The 16,529-nt window shown below is 42.3% G+C and overlaps 1 pseudogene across 1 annotated transcript; it reads right to left on the reverse strand.

The window, feature by feature from the left end:
* Positions 1-12,302: 12,302 nt before the first annotated feature.
* LOC103252870 lies at positions 12,303-13,959 on the reverse strand (annotated as a pseudogene). Its single transcript, XR_503815.1, has one exon. The product of XR_503815.1 is annotated as an ATP synthase subunit alpha, mitochondrial-like (transcript).
* Between the last annotated feature and the right edge of the window lie 2,570 nt (positions 13,960-16,529).

The raw sequence follows: 16,529 nt of genomic DNA on the forward strand, positions 1-16,529 counted from the left end.
ACAGGACCTGCTGCTGGCACCACGGCCAACTCTGATGGCCCACTCTGGATGCCGCTGCTGCAACTTCTGTCGTGGCGGCCTCTAGAGGCCACGTGTAGCGGCCATGGCTCCACTACAGGCCGTCTGAATGGAAGTCACTGCTTCTCTGCATCGCTAGCTGTGGCTGGTGTGAGTGATGGACAGAATCCACGCCATGTGTCCTTTTCCATGCTGGGAAAGGGGGGAGCTGCCATTCTTGCTTTATAGTGAGAGATGGATTTTACCTTCTGTTCTCTTACCCTCTCTGGTGGTGCCATAACAAAGCACCACAAATGAGTGGGTTAAACAAAGAACACTTATTATCTCACAGTTCTGGAGCCCAGCGTCAGAGATCAAGGTGTTGGGTGGGGTCATGCTGAATGGGCATGACCTTTCTGGAAGAACACCGGTCCTATTGGATTAGGGGCATAGCCTACTCCGATATGACTTCGTCTTAACCTGTTACATCTGCAAAGACCCTATTTCCAAATAAAGTCATATTTCGAGGTGGGGGTGAGGAGTTAGGACTTCAATATATGAATTTCTGGGGTGCCATATTTCAACCCATAATACTTTCTAAGGTGGGAGACTCCTTAAATGCAGGAAGGACAGTCAAAATTCAGAATAAGAAATACCCAGCATAAATTCAGAAAATAGTATTTCCAATATGTGACATTTTAATAACTTATTATTGATGATAGTTACATTGTTTTCTACGACTGTTAACCAGAATTAATTGAACAAACTGAAGCTATAACACTTTTAGAGCTGGAAAGAATCTTAGTGATTGATCTGGAATTTGCTTTCTTCCAATGAAAAAAAATCGAGGTTCAGAGAAGTCACGTGGCTTTCCTAAGGTCATACAGCAAAGATAGAGCCAGACCCCAGATGCTTCTTGTCTAGTGCTCTTCCCCCAGAACACGTAATCTTTGTTCCATGTTCCTTTTGCAATTGGGTTTCTTTCATGTCCAATACCAGTTTTACATTTATGCAAATCCCACACTCTCTGATTTTCGGTAAGGATTGTTCTTTGAGTACCCAGCACCCACCTGCTGTAGCCTTGAGTGACAGGCTACAGCTGGCAGGCAGCAGTTTGGCCTGAGATTGCTTGGAAGATTTGACAGACAGTCCTGGCCCTGGTTAAGGGACAAGGGTAAATTATGGGAAGTGCAGAGCCAGTTTCTAGAAGCGACTGCCAGCTTTTCTTGACAAAGAAGGGGAGAATACCTCAGAAGGACAAGTCACTGACCTTCTTTGCTAAAGAAGGTTGTAAACAAAGAGAGAATTTCAAAAGAAATCTCTAGAAACAACAATGACAAAAAACTTTTATGCTATGAGTTTAGATCTTTGTCATTTGAAAAACGAGGAGTCTGGGCTCTTCTGGTGGAGGGTTTTCTTCCCAAGATGTCAGGTAGTGCTTAGGTTCCCAGTAGGTGGATTTGTGGGACTTTGATTTTTAAGGTGTTAAGATTGAATATTTATTCTCTGCTTTTCTATTTTAACATTGTTGAAGGCTTAAGGATTCGTGATAGTGGAATGGTTTCTAAAGATATTCATCTCTGCAAGGGTATTAGTTATAAGATACAAATCCCAGAACTTTCTTCTCTTTTTTCCATTTCTCTGTCTTCTTTATCTCCCTTGTATTTTTATCTGAAGACATACGTACATTTGAGTTCTCCACATTTTTCTGTGCATCTCCAGGAATATTATCTAAGTGGTTTGCAACCTGTTTTTTTCCATTCTCCTGAGTATGGTCCTAGTGAAGGAAGGCGTTCTGTTGATAAACTCTAGAAAAAGTCTATATTTCTTTTTCCTTTCTCAATTGTTTTCTCTGTTTGAGTTGGAGAATTCCTCACAGGGAACAGTCACAGCTTCCCTTTGTAGGGATGGCTAATCCACGTGTGTGGATTTCTATACTTTACTTTTCTACCTTCTCATGCTTGACTGTGGCTTATTAGCACCACTGGGAGAAACTTAGGCAGTTCTGATGCCTCAAACAATCCATTAACTGTTTGAGACTCAGGTCACATGGAAAAGAGGGAGACATTCTGGTTTTCTTTTTGGCTAAAGTTAGCTTTTTTGATGGAACTGTGCTTTCTCCCTCCCCTCCCCATCCCCATGACCTTGGAGAGTGAGGTGTGTTTGCCACTGCTTCTCATCGTGACTGGCACTTGGTCAATGCTTGTTATATTAAATTGCCTCTTATTAGTCATGACACAGAGTTCCAGGGGAGCTGGCTGAACATCAAAAGAACCAGAGGGCATTTCATGGCTTCCTGTTGAGGAAGTCCTCTTTCTAGACAATGTAAGTTTTTAACAATTGATCTGTCACCATATGCATTAGTTTGTTAGGACTTCTATCACAAAATACCACCGATTAGGTGACTTAAACAACAGCAACTTTATTGTCTCACAGTTCTAGAGGCTGGAAGTCTAAGATCAAGGTGTCAACACCGTTGTTTTCTCCAGAGGCCATTCTCCTTGGCTTGTAGATGGCTTCCCTCTATCTGTGTCCTCACGTGGTTTTTCATGTGTTCATCCATGGTGTTTCTCTTTTTGAGTCCCAATTTCCTCTTCTTATAAGGACACTGGTCAGATTGGATTAGAGCCTACCCATATGACTTCATTTATCCTTAATTACCTCTTTAAAGCCTCCTACCTCCAAATATGGTCACATTCTGAGGTACTGAGGGCTAGGGCTTCAAGAGATAAATTTTGGGGTGGGGAGACAAAATTTAGTCCATAATGCCATATATTTGTGTACCTAGAATAGACCCTAAATCAAGGATTGGAATGAATTTTAGAACCTAGTCCTCTCTATCTACATTACAGATGAGGAACATGAATTTAAGAAGGAGGACTGAACTCCTTAATGTTCACATTAAAAACAAAGAAAACAGAGAATTCCAATATTATTCTACCTCAAGCTCAGTCTCTTTTAACTCCAGTTCAGACTGAAGTTACTGCTGCTACCCTCCTCTGTGGGGGCAGAAGACAATCACTAGAATCTTCTGCAGAGTAATGGCCATGTCTCAAAGGGCAGGAGGGCAATGGTGCTCACCTTCTTCATAAAGAATGCTCCTCTTGGCTCCTGGTGGAGCCTCTCCAATGCTCAGCCTTCTCTCACTGCTTATATTATTTCCCTTAACAATAAGCTGACCAACCCAGCTTCATTTTAGGGTTCTCCAGGGAAAAACCATAAGGTAAGTTAAATTTGCGTTTAGCGATTCATTCCTTACCTTGATGTTTATTTTTTCTTTCTCTAGTAGTTCCAGCCCTCAGCCGGGTGTGGTGTGGCTCACGCCTATAATTCTAGCACTTTGGGAGGCTGAGGTAAGAGGATTGCTTGAGCTTGTCCTAGGCAACATAGTGAAACTTCATCTCTATAAACAAATAAAAGAAATAATACTGCCAGCCCTCATCCTATCCAGCCCTCCCTCCCTCTCCAGGCCTGTTCTATGACCACCTGCTGGGAGCCTTTCCTAAGCACCTCTTCCTTTCTCCATTTTTTACTCCACCACAGGTTGACTGTCCCACTTGAAATACCAGAATCTCCACATCAGTTGCTCCATCTTCTGTACCCCCACGGCCCTCTGCTCATGCCTCCTTTAAAAAACTCATCTTGCCCTGTAATTGTAGGCTGACATGTTGATTTCCCCCCCTAGACTGTAAGCAACTTTTAAAAAGTGTAGGTTTTGTTATTATTCAGGTATGGTGAGACCAATAGAGCAGGTGACAACCATTACTGAGAAGGTAGTTTGTTACAGTTCCTAAGAGGAGGGGGACATCATGCTGGACTGAGCACTGGGGAGGCAGGATCAGTCAGGAGGTGGGCAGAAATGTGGGCAAGAGCCTTTACTGTGGTTTCTGTGAGAAGGAACTGGTGAGGCAGGCTAAGCTGGCTTAGGACCGGCTAGTTTGACTGATTTCAGTAGGCTTTGGGGCATGGGGATTGTCCCTAGTTGTCTGGTACCTGGCACATGGGTGATTAGGGCAGGAGAATAGTACAGTGTGAGGGTCTGCTAGAGGAGGTGGTGGGGGAGTGTGTGGAGGGAGTTCTGGATTGCTTGGAAGGTGCACTCGCAGGCAAGTTGTTACTGTCTCTAGGAACTGGCTAGCCTTGGGAAGGGCACTCTCTCCAAGGTCAGCAAGGCCCCAGAGGCCAAATCACCAGGTTTTTATAAAATAAAAATGTATGATTAATGCAGCAGTGAAAGAGCAGGGACAACATTCTCTTGTCCTTTATACCCTGTATTTAGGACAGTGTCTGGAACATAGTTGACATTCAATATTTGCTTATGGAAAGAAGAGATTCCTAATTTCCTGGCCACAACTCAGCACAGTCACAGCTTGCTTTGGGCTGATTCACAGCTTGCTGTCCGTCTGAGTATTGAAGAAGCAGCCACTGATTCTTGACATGCAGACTTATGAGACAAGTGCTCCTGATATGCACTTCAGTTCTTTATTTATCACTTCAGACATGTTTTTCTTTTAAAATTTACATATAATAATCATATGTATTTATGGGGTACATAGTGATGCCTTGATATACATACTGTATAGTGATCAGATATCCATCTTCTTGATTATTTATCATTTTTTTGTGTTAGGAGTATTCAATGTCCTCCTTTTGATATTTGAACTATATATTATTGTTAACTATAGTCATCCTATAGTGCTGTAGAACACTAGAAAGTCAAACATCTTATAAGCATCTACTAAGTGTCAAGTATTAGGCAGAAACAGAGCATATTCCCAGCTCTCAAAGAGTTCAACATGGAACATGCAGAGTTGGAAAATTTGTGGTTTCTACTTATCATCATCGAGTAGGTAGAATAAAGACTTGAAAGTCTGGGCCTGGTGGATCACACTAGTAATCCCAGCACTTTGGGAGGCTGAGGTGAAAGGACTGCTTGAACCCAGGAGTTTAAGACCAGCCTAGGCAACATAGCAAGATCTTGTCTTTACAAAAAATAAACAAAATTAGCCAGGCATGGTTGTGTGCACCTATAGTACCGGGAACCCAGGAGGCCCTAAGCCCAGGAGATTGAGGCTGTGGTGAGCTGTGATTGTGTCACTGCACTCCAGCCTGGGTGACAGAGTGAGACCCTGACTCAAAAAAAAATTTTTTTTAACAGTGCTGGATACATACTAGGCTCTTAAAGATGTGTAGATGGGTTAATTTGGCTAGTACATTTCTAATACTTTGAATGAATGCTGTGATACCATAGTGCAAAGTGTCAGTCAAGAAATAAAGGTTGCCTCACCTTCTCCTCTGTGGTTTGCCTTAATGCTTCTGGAAATCCATCTTGCTTGTCTGCACTCTGCAGGCTAGTCACAACTTCAGCATCCTCCACTGTTCTCTATTTTAGGAAAAAAAAAAAAGACTGAAAATCTTTTCATGACAATCCTGCAATTATTGCTCACATTCTGAAACTAATATGCCAGGTATTAAAAATATAATTTTCATTTTGATTTCGGGGAGTGATACATCTTGTGCCAAGAGCCTTTTTTTGGATGTGAGATTGCTAGAATTATGAAATTCTCAGTGTGTGTGGTAGGAAGTTGGGGATGGACTGTGAAGAGAGGAGGAAAGGATCTGTATTTTGCTCTTGTGGAGGAACACCAGCAATTGATGAATTTGTTTACACTGATGACTATATCTATACCCAGATATAGTTTTTGGCTTTTGTTGTTTTTGTCCTCAATAATTTTCTATTTCTAAGATAGAGTAGAGCCACTTTTACTCAGTTGAAAGAACATCCTATAAATGTATAAAAAATTAATCCCTTGATTTTAAAACTCTGCTTAAAATAGGTGGTAAATGCCCAAGAGATAAATGTACAAAGAGTACACAGGATAAATTGAGTGGAGGGGGCATTTGTAATCTTCTTTATTATTGTGCTAAAACATGCATAATGTAATATTTACCATTTTAACTTTCCTTGAGTATACAGGTCAATGGTATTAAGTACATTACAAGGTTGTGTAACCATCACCACTGTTTACACCCACAGCTTTTTCATCTTTCCCAAAATAAACTCTGTACCCATTAAACAATGACTGCCTATTCCCTTTCTTTCCAGTCCCCGGTAATTTCTATCCTACTCTCTGTCTCTATGAATTTGACCACTCTAGGTTACTCATACAAGTGGAATTATATGGTCTTTGTCCTTTTGTGATAGGCTTATTTCACGTAGCAAGACGTCTTCAGTGTTCATACGTGTTGCAGCATGTAACAGTACTTCATTCCTTTTTAAGACTGAATAATATTCCATTGTATGAATATACCACATTTTGTTTATCCATTTGTCCATTGGTGAACACGTGGGTTATTTCCACCTTTTGGCTATTGCAAGTCATGCTGCTATGAACATTGGTGCACACATACCTCTCTGCTTTCAGTTCTTTTCAGTGTGTTCCTCAGAGTGGAATAGCTATGTTGTGATTCTTTTTGGCTATTCAGCTTCTGAGCCCTCTTACTGCATGGTGACTTTTCCCTCCCTTCTGAGGCAAAGTCTGCTTCCAACTGCAGAAAGTAGAATTGATTTGGGTTGTTGTCTCTGGCTGTTTAGTTTCCCACCCTGATTCTGGTAATATCTGTACCATCCAGTACCTTTCAAACAAACTTCCTTTTCCACTTAAATCAGCCAGAGTTGGTCTTTTTTCTTTTTTCTTTTTTTTGCTTGCAGTGAAAACCCTGACTGATACAGTTTTTCACACATTCCAGTTCCCCAGGCCAGGAGTTCTCCACCTCAGAGGCAGCCATTGTCATCAATTTCCTGTGCATTTCTTCAGATAATCCTTTAATTTTTTTTCTTATTTTATTCTTTTTTATTTGTTTAGAGCAGTTGTAGGCTTACAGAAAAATCAAGAGGGATGAGAGTGATGCCTCATGCCTGTAATTCCAGTACTTAGGAGGCTAAAGTGGGAAGATTGCTTGAGCCTGGGAGTTCAAGATCAGCCTGAGTAACAGAGTGAGACCTTGTCTCTACAAAATAATAATAAAAATAAAATAAAAATTAAAAAAATAAGTTGGGTATGGTGACCCATGCCTATAGTCTCAGCTACTGAGGAGGCTAAGGAGGAAGGATAGCCTGATACCAGGAGGTCAAGGCTTCACCAAAAAAAAAAAAAAAAAAAAGAAAAAGGATCCAAAAACATTGGGGAAAAAAGAAAAAAAAAATGGAGAGGAAAGTGCAAAAGTGCAAAGATTTCCTATATACTCTCTGGTCCCATACATGCATTACTTCCCTCATATCAACATCCTCTACCTGAGTAGTACATTTGTTACAATTGATGAACTTACATTGCCAAGCCATTATCATCCAGAGTTCATAGTTCACATTAAGATCCACTCTTGGGGTTGTTCATTCTGTGGGTTTGGACAAATGTATCATGACACGTATACAACATTATAGTATCGTACAGAAAAACCTCACTGCTGTAAAAATGCTCTGTGCACCACCAATTCATCCCTCTCCCCTAATCCATGGCAGTCACTGGTCTGTTTACCGTCTCCATGGTTTTGCCCTTTTTAGAATGTCAAATAGCAGGAAACTTACAGAATGCAGACTTTTCAGATTGGCTTCTTTCACTCAGTAATATGCATTTAATGTTTTTTCATTCCCTTTATGGTTTGATAACTCTTTTCTTTTTAGTGCTGAATAATAATTTATTATCTGGATGTACCACAGGTTATCCACTCACCTGCAGAAGGACATCTTAGTCCCTTCTAAGTTTTGGAAATTACGAATAAATCTGCTATAAGCATCCATGTGCAGGTTTCTGTGTGGACATAAGCTTCCAATTAGTTTGGGTAAACATGAAGGAGTGTGATTGCTGGGCTGTATGGTAAGATTATGTTTAGTTTTGTAAGAAACTGCCAAACTGTTTTCCAAAGTGGCTGTACCACTGTGCATTCCCACCAGCAATGAGTGAGAGTTCCTGTTGCTCCACATCCTTGCCAGTCTTTGGTGGTGTTAGTATTATGGATTTTGGCCACTCTGATAGGTGTGGTAGTGTTTTCTAATTTTGGAAAATGCAAAGGAGAGTATATTATTGCCTTATTCACTAGCCCTCACCTGGAACCAAAGCCTTGAGAACATAAACTATTGCCTGCAGGATTTGATGCCCTACTTTTCCAATGTCTGTGCTTGTGGCTGGTCAGGGAACAGGTATTGATACTACTGTCAGCTTTGTCTACTTTCTGATGAATCAAAAGGTGATGGTGAGGTTCTCTGTCAAAAGCTCAGCAGGAAGGGACAAGAAGGAAAAACAAGATGGATCTCTATGTACACCAGGGTCAAGGGGCTGAGAAAACCGATACCTGGAGGAACTTTGTTACTGAGTTCTATGGTTTCTTATCCCACTTGAGATTTGTCAGCAGGTTCTATTACTGCTGAAATTCTCAATTTTTAACACCCATTTGAAGTGTGTTAGAGATCAGAGTGGAGTGGGTTTGGGCTCTATGTACCTACATTAGGGTGCACTGCATCTTGGAAGTTTCTTTTAAGGCAACTTCTTGCATCTCAGGCTGGAATGCCTGCCTTGTTTGGTCTTACCCAGTGACTTTGCTCAGGAAAGAAAGGAAATAAAAAAGAGAAAAACAGTATTTGTCTCTTGAAAGGACCACTCTCGCTACAGTGTGGAAAGGAGATTGAAAGGAGTCCAAAATTTATAGGGGGACTCAATCAGGCTACAGTCATTGGGTGAGAGACAATGGCAGCTTGGATGATGATAGAGGTGGTAGAGATGGGGAGCTGTGGATGGATTCCAGAGAATTTTAGGTAGTACAGCCATCAATGTTTGATGAAGGATTGTCTAGGTGTGTATTAGAGAGAGGGGTGTTAAGGAGACTCTTGGGTTTCTGACTTGTACAAATGGTGGGCTGTTCACAGAGACAGGGAGCCCTGGAAGATGACCAGGCTTGGTGAGAAAATGATGACGTGTCATAAATCTTCTGAAGAAAGAACCTCCTTCCTAAAAGAATGGTTAGAATGGTTCATTAGAATGGTTCATTCATTCATCCAGCTGTTATTTATTGAGAACCCAGTGACTGAACCTTCTTGGAAATGGCCCTAACTACATCGTCTACCATATGGCTATGGTGAAGAGTAAATGAGCACTTTGTATAAAGCATGAGCAGGAAGCCTCATCACGCTCATGAACTATTTTGGAATGGTTTTAGTTTCCTCTTATATATATAAAATGAGGGCATCAAATGTGTACTCTCTAATGTTACATCTAGTTATTATATTGGGAAAAATTTAAACTATAGGAGGTCAGGGCATTGTCTGTTTTGTTCACTAATTTTTTTTTTTTTTTGAGTCAGAGTCTCACTCTGTCGCCCAGGTTGGAGAGCAGTGGCACACTCGTGGCCACTGCAGCCTCGACCTGCTGGGCTCAGGTGATCCTTCTGCCTCAGCCTTCCAAGCAGTTGAAACTACAGGCATGTGCCACCATGCCTGGCTAATTTTTTTATTTATTGTTGAGACAAGGTCTTGCTAAGTACCCAGGCTGGTCTCCAACCTCTGGACTCAGACAGTCCTCTCGCCTCCACCTCCCAAAGTACTGGGATTACAGGTGCGAGTCACTGCGTCCAGCAGTTCACTAGTATCTCATGTTAATTCTTCCTGGGTGAGGGGAGTGTTTATCCTGCCTTTTACCCACTCACTTCCATGGGGAATGGACATTCATTATGAAAAGACAACAACCTTCTTGTTTTGCTTTCTGACATTAAATAAGAGAATCTATTCTGTGAGTTATTCCAAATCCCAATCACTTTAATATATTCTTATATGCACCCATATCTTGTGGTAAACTTGTTTCAGAGTCAAAAAACCACAAAATAAAAAAGCAATCTTATAAGATCCCTATCTCTGTTGCTTAATAACCAGGAGAACCAGGCCCAATTGAACTGTTCTGAGCTCTTTCCCAAAACATCCCCTGGGGAGAGCCTCTTGGGATCCAGCCAAAACAACTCAGGGCAATAAGAAAGGCTTTCAGGTTCAGAACTCACTTCATGGAATAAACAAACAGCAGAAACCAAACCAAAACCATAAATTTGTTCCAAATCATGACCAACTATCAAACAAGCAAAACCAAGCCCTCTCCTCCGCTACACACATGATATACTTCCCTGTGTTGGCAAGCATGCTGTGGGATTCAGGGTGGGATGCTTTCCATGAGTCTATCTTAATGCTTGTCAGAACCTTCTCTCCATTCTACAATCAGTGACTTCTGAGGACTTCTTGTAGTGAACATGGCAGCAGCCAGTTTAGACTCTTTGGTTGACCCCCCCATGCCCTCCATGTCCTCATAGTTCTCACTGTAGACTGATATGGAGCCTGAGCCGTTTGCCATCGTTAGCTTTGAGATCAGCGCAGCTACCTTAAATATCTTTGTCTTTGTTTAAAAGTCTCTGGAGCCAAGGCCAAGGGGAATCTCACTACAGGTGGAGCTATGAGCTGGTTGGTCATATTTTTCAGGGGCCCTCTCAGCAGTGCAGATGAGTCTTGGCCGGTTCCCTATTTGTGTTTCCTAGCACATCTTTAAAAGTGAAGAAATGTGCCTGAGCCTGCGGGTTCGGGACCCGCCTGGGCAACTTGGTGAGGCCTCATCTCTACAATAAATCAAAAAATTAGCTGGGCATGGTAGCGTGCGCCTATAGTTCCAGCTACTTGGAAGGCTGAGGCGGAAGGATCGCCAGAGCCCAGCAGGTCGAGGCTGCGGTGGCTGGGAGCGGCCACTGCACTCCAGTCTGGGCGACAGAGTGAGACTCCGACTCAAAAAACAAACAAACAAACAAAAAGTGAAGAAATGCCAAGATAAGATGTTAAAACTTGTGGTAAGCCAGGCTCAGGGGCTCAGCCTGTAATCCCGCGCCTTTGGGAGGCTGAGGTGAGTGGATTGCCTGAGCCTGTGGGTTCGAGACCCGCCTGGGCAGGCGAGACCTCATCTCTACAGTAAATCAAAAAATTAGCCGGGCGTGGTAGCGCACGCCTATAGTTCCAGCTACTTGGAAGGCTGAGGCGGAAGGATCGCCGGAGCCTAGCAGGTCGAGGCTGAGGTGGCCGGGAGCGGCCACTGCACTCCAGTCTGGGCGACAGAGTGAGACTCCGACTCCAAAAACAAACAAACAAACAAACAAACAAACACACAAACAAAACAAAAGTGAAGAAATGCCAAGATAAGATGTTAAAACCTGTGGTATAGTTAATATGTTTAAATTTAATCAAAAATAGCTTAGCACTTGTAAGTATAGTTATTTTAGTCTCCCAATATAAATTAATAGAAAATTTATTGTTAATTTTTATAATACAAAAGGTGGTGCTTCTAAGCAGTGGAGAAAAGATAAACGAGTCAACAAATAGTGTTGGGACACACCATTACACCAAAAATAAATTCACAGTGGAGCAAATATTGAAAAACAAAAAGATTCTCCCAATCCTTCCAGAGGAAGATATGCATATTCCTAACCACATTTTTTTTAAAAAAAGAAAAATGTGTCAAATGCTTCCATTCACTCCACTTTCTCAGGATCAAACAAAAATACAAAATAGAAGAGTCAGCACGTTCTCCAATAGAAAAGAACAGGAAGTTTAATTCATCAATTTGCATTATTTGGTTATATCCAATGTTCAAATGAAATTTCAAGTAATAATAGGTCTTTTATTACATACAGCAATGGTTCAAGAATATAAATTCATCCTCTTTGCAGAGACTGTTATTCCCCCTACCATAAACTCATCCTTTCCTAACTTAAGAAATATGCCATTTTAATTACAGAGGAAGTAACTGTGAAAAGTCAAGTTTTGCCTATTTTTGTAAACTGAAACCTCCTAGGACACAAATTACTCGTGTGGCCCACATACATGTGCTGTGCTAACAATAGACAGGCCTAGCAGCAAGAACATCACTGAGACACAAATATAGAGCAAAGATGTTAGTGGTAACTAAAACAAAGCAAAATTTATCTGGCCTTTTTTCCCTCCTTACAACTCCCACTACTGTGATAGTTACAAGAGATGTACTCATTTCTTTTATTAGCATTTAAAATGGGTAGGTGACATATTACTGAATTTACTTGCTGAAACATAGGACACATTATTATATAAGATACCAAAACTTGCTCTACTGGCAAATGGGTACTCCTGGCTCTTTTTTTCAATATGGAACCTTTATTTTTACCGTGATCTGTATATTGGGACTATGAGAGTAATCCTTTGCAAGTGATTTACTAGAATAAACAAAAACAAACTGGATTTCACAGGAATCCATAGTTTACGCTTCAAATTCAGCTAAGAAGTTGGTTACGATCTCTTCCAGCTTTGCATCTGACTCTTCAGAGATCTTCCCATCAGCCCTGATAATGCCCAACAAAGCCTAGTGCTGGCTGATGACATGAGACAGGAAAGCATTCTCGAATTTGGTGATCTTGCTGGGCTCCAACTTGTCCAGATGTCCCCTGACACCCACATAGATAACAGCCACCTGCTCCTCAATAGCCATAGGAAAGTACTGTCGTTGTTTCAGCAGCTCAGTCAGACAAACACCACGACTCAGGAGTTGCTGAGTGGCAGTGTCAAGGTCAGAACCAAACTGGGCAGAAGTAGCAACCTCGCGATACTGAGCCAGTTCCAACTTCATGGTATCTGCCACCTGCTTCATAGCCCTGGTTTGAGCAGCAGATGCAACACGGGACACAGACAAGCCAACATTGATGGCTGGGCGGATGCCTTTATAGAACAATTCTGTTTCCAAGAAGATCTGTCTGTCAGTGATGGAAATGACATTTGTTGGAATGTAAGCTGACACATCACCAGCCTGTGTCTCATTGACTGGTAAAGCAGTCAAGGAGCCGCCCCCAAAGGCATCATTCATTTTAGCTGGTCTCTCCGGCAACTGGGAGTGCAGGTAGAACACATCTCTCCAGGGTAGGCCTCCCCACCTGGGGGCGGAGAAGCAAAGATATCTGGTGGTAAGCAACAGCCTGTTTGGATAAGTCGTCATAGATGATCAAAGCATGTTTGCCATTGTCTCTAAAATACTCTCCCATGGAACAGCCAGAGTAAGGAGCCAGGTACTGTAGTGGGGCAGCATCTGAAGCCGTGTCTGACACCACGGTAGTGTACTTCATGGCATCTGCGTCTGCGAGCCTCTTCACCAGGTGGGCCACCATGGACCTCTTCTGCCCAACAGCCACATAGATGCAGTACAGCTTCTTCTTCTTATCAGTTCCGTCATTGAAGCGCTTCTGGTTAATGATCGTATCGATAGAAATGGAGGTTTTCCCAGTCTGTCTGTCATCAATAATCAGCTCACGCTGACCACGACCAATTCGCACCAAGCTATCCACAGCCTTAATGCCAGTCCGCATGGGTTCCCGTACTGAGATTCGAGGAATGATTCCAGGGGCTTTCAGACAAACTCGCCTATGGGTCTTAGAACCAACTGAACCCTTTCTGACAATGGCATTACCAAGGGCGTCCACCACCCGGCCCAGTAGCTCCTCACCCACGGGCGCATCCACGATGGCTCCCCATCTCTTCACAATGTCTCCTTCCTTAATCAGCTTATCATTTCCAAATACGACAACCCCGACGTTGTCAGGTTCCAAGTTCAGAGACATACCCTGTAAACCTGAAGAAAATACTACCATTTCTTCTGCTTGAACATTCCTCAGCCTATGAACTCAAGCAACACTATCACCAATACTTAAGACATGCCCAGTCTCCTCAAGGTCAACAGAGGTATCAGCTCCGAGAATACGCTCTTCAAGAATAGACATCTCAGCAGTGCTAGTCTTCTGAAGACGAGTGCTAGAGGCATGGAGGTTCCTTGTGGCAATGAACGATGAACCCAAAGCATTTCTGGAGACCAGTCCAGCCCGCCAAGGGAGGGCGTGGGCCATGGCCACGGCGACGCGCACGGACAACATGTTGGCAGTTTCTTGGCACTGAGCTCCTCTGCAGTTGCAGCCTCCAGACTGACTCCTCCTGGCTCTTTTAAACCACACCTTATACACTAGACAAGATAGCACTAATGGAACATACTGGTGCTTAAGCCTGGGGCTAAGGTCAGATATGGATAGAATTCCAAGGCCTCAAAGATAGAAAAAAGTAGAACAGGAAGTGGTGTTAGATAAGATACAGGCTTACTAGTAGAAGCTGTCAAAGAGAAGAAGGGTGGATGGTCTGAACTGGGCCAGACCTACTGGATTGACAAAGAGGAAGGAAAGGACAATGGGACCAGAGAGTGTATCTATGAGACCAGATAAATTTGCACTGATGACCATTCTTAGTGTGACTCGATCTCTTTTCAGCCCCAACCTAACAGCCCTGGAGAAGCTGTAGTCTGTGCTAGGACAACTGAGAATACACATATTTACTTCCACATATGCTCTATCACTTGTCACTGTAAAGATTTCTAACCAGAGCCAGACGAATTTCCATCCCCAGAGGCCCCTGAGAATGAGAAAGATACCCATCAGTCAGAGGGAAGTAGGAGTGACAAGATGAATTCACAGAGCCCTCCAGGTTTCTGCTTTCCAATAGCCTTCAGATGGAATTACCCCTCATGTCAAACCAAAAGCCTTCCCGACTGCAATAAAGCTGCTGTATTGATTTCATTCAAGTGAAAAGCAAAGCAACCAAAGGGCACTAATGAGAAGGAAAAACATGAAGAGTTATAACTAGCAGCCTCCAAAATGAAGTGATGAGGACTCAAGGATTCTTTGGTTAGTATGAGGTTGTGTCAGAAATTCATTCATTTCTTGGTCACTGGGCATGTTGGGTATGAGAAGATGAAGATGAGATTTATTAATGATCTCAAGGACCATTACATTGTTATAACACAGTATGTTACTTACTATACATTACTGAGGAAACTTTCTTCTTTTCCATAGTCATTTACTGGTACGAGCAAAATGTGCATCTTGAATTTGAGTAGAGGCTGTATCCAAAATAATGACATTTTTGTCCTTGAGCACAAGATTTAATATATGATCCCAGGCTGGATCCTGAACCAGAAAAAGAAAAACTGATATTATGTCAGACATTGGGACAATTGGAGAAATTTAACTGAGTTATAGATGAGCCTGTACTAACATTAAATTTTCTGATTTTGATAACTGTACTGTGACTGTGTAAGAGAATGTCCTTATTCTTAGTGAATACACACTGAAATATTTAGGAGCAAGTGGAATGGTTTCTTTCTTTTTTTTTTTTTTTTGAGTTGGAGTCTCACTCTGTCTCCCAGACTGGAGTGCAGTGGCTGCTCCCGGCCACCGCAGCCTCAACCTGCTGGGCTCTGGCGATCCTTCCACCTCAGCCTTCCGAGTAGCCGGAATTACAGGCATGCGCTACCACGCCCGGCTGATTTTTTGATTTATTGTAGAGATGAGGTCTCGCTGCCCAGGCGGGTCTCGAACCCACGGGCTCAGGCAATCCACTCACCTCAGCCTCCCAAAGGCGCGGGATTACAGGCTGAGCCACCGAGCCCGGCAATGGTTTCTACAAATTATCCTCATATAGAAAGAAAACGATAACACAAGTGTGGCAGTTGGTAAATCAGGGTAGAGTGTACAGAAGTTCTTTGTACTCTAATTACAACATTTCTCTAGGTATGGAAATTCAATATAAAATTTAAAAAGAGTTGTGTCTGTATATCTCATGGAGCACCGAGCAACTTACTGCCTGCTTCCCACTATCACTTTGTGTTCCTCCCACCTGTCCTTCTCCCAAGTGATTTCTGTTATCACAAACACAAAAAATTATTTTATATCAGAGATACCATGTTGGTAACTCTGGAAAAAATAAAGATTAGTTGCAATACAAGCCCTACCCTTAATACAGTTGGGGGAGTTCAAGTTTGGACACCCAGACCCACCCTGTGAGACAGAAGCAGCCGTGGACAGAAGTAAATGTGTAACAAGACAGAGAAGCAGGGAGAAAGCACTGGGGCTTATTTAGAAGTGTTTGTGTTGAGGACATCTGAGGGTGGCCATGAGGATAGGTAGGATTTGACAGCAGAACACTAGGGTGCAGGACAAGTAGCACAGACAAAGGGCCAGAAGGGGTGTCGCAAGAAGACTTCAGATGCCAAAAGGGCAAGGTAAGTTCACTCCGGGTGAGTACTCTAGGAAAGTGATGGGCAGGGGTGGCAAATAGGACTAAAAAGAAAAGACAAGGTCAGATGCTGAATGGCCTTAAATGATAAGCAAAGTATTTTGAATTTTATTTTAGGCAATAGGGAGCTACAATTTTTGTCAAAGTGGTTGCTTCCTTTTAAGATTGGAAAACATATCTTGAGTATCCTTTGTGGAATTCTACTTCACACATAGTTGACATTGAAGGAGTTAAAAATATACACTGACATATTGACTATTTTGAATCAAACACACTTGAAAAACAGAAGGTACAAAAAGATCATTCTAACCTCTTTTCTGTTTTTTGAAAGCAGGAGATGAAGTTCACATGTGAAAAACACCCTCCCTGTACTAGAAGAAAA

Source organism: Carlito syrichta, unplaced genomic scaffold (assembly GCF_000164805.1).
Source record: "Carlito syrichta isolate Samal-C Ts95f unplaced genomic scaffold, Tarsius_syrichta-2.0.1 Scaffold174362, whole genome shotgun sequence".
Taxonomy (NCBI): Eukaryota; Metazoa; Chordata; class Mammalia; order Primates; family Tarsiidae; genus Carlito; species Carlito syrichta.